The 854-nt window shown below is 47.0% G+C and overlaps 1 non-coding gene across 1 annotated transcript; it reads left to right on the forward strand.

Moving 5' to 3' along the window:
• Nucleotides 1-483: 483 nt before the first annotated feature.
• LOC141635960 (small nucleolar RNA R71) lies at nucleotides 484-590 on the forward strand. Its single transcript, XR_012540608.1, has one exon. It is a non-coding gene; the product is annotated as a small nucleolar RNA R71 (small nucleolar RNA).
• Nucleotides 591-854: the final 264 nt, after the last annotated feature.

The following is an 854-nucleotide window of genomic DNA, read 5'->3' on the forward strand; positions in this document are numbered from 1 at the left end:
TGCTGTGGAGGTTGAGTCGGATTCAAGACATTTTGGCTGCTCCACCTCAGATTGGGATGGACATTCGGCTCATAGTAAGTGTTTGTCTGCCTATAATGTTGAAAGGCAGCACAGGACTCAAAGGGATTAGGACAGTTATCTGAAACATGTCCCTCAGCTCCACATCTTTTGCAGACAAAAGGACCGTCTGAAACGGCGTTTACATGGTAAATCTCTCCTTTTGAAGCTCCACCCAACTCATACTTGTCAAATCTCGCCGTGAGAGCTTCTAATGCAGCTACAGAAGGAGATTCAGCAGCTCTCCTTTGATTTCTCTTGGAATTTCCATACTCAGCTTTGTGGGTGGCCAAATCCTCAATGATCTTCCACCCCTTTGTCTCCCCCGTATTCTCCTGGAATCTGCCATTAGCTGTCGTATCCAAGATAGCCCTCTGATCGTCATAGAGCCCATTGTAGAACTGATTGCATAGGCTCCATTTCTCAAACCCATGATGCGGAATGGTTCGCACCAGCTTCTTAAAACGGACCCATGCTTCGTGAAAGTTCTCATCAGGACCCTGTTTAAAGCTCGTGATCTGATCTCTAATGGCATTTGTCTTCGAGGCAGAGAGGTATTTCTTGTAGAATGCCAAGGCCAAAGAATTCCAGTCGGTGATCCCATTAGCAGCTCGGTCCAGGTCTCTGTACCACTCCCTTGCAGCATCGCGGAGTGAGAATATAATCATAGTCTCCTTTATCTGGTCCTGGGTCACGCCGGTTGGTAGGGGTATGGAACAACAATAATCGATAAATATCTCCATATGCTTGGCTGCATCTTCATTTGCAGCTCCCCCGAATTGGTTTCTCTCAGCCAA

This window comes from Silene latifolia, chromosome Y (genome assembly GCF_048544455.1).
Source record: "Silene latifolia isolate original U9 population chromosome Y, ASM4854445v1, whole genome shotgun sequence".
NCBI classification, from domain to species: domain Eukaryota; kingdom Viridiplantae; phylum Streptophyta; class Magnoliopsida; order Caryophyllales; family Caryophyllaceae; genus Silene; species Silene latifolia.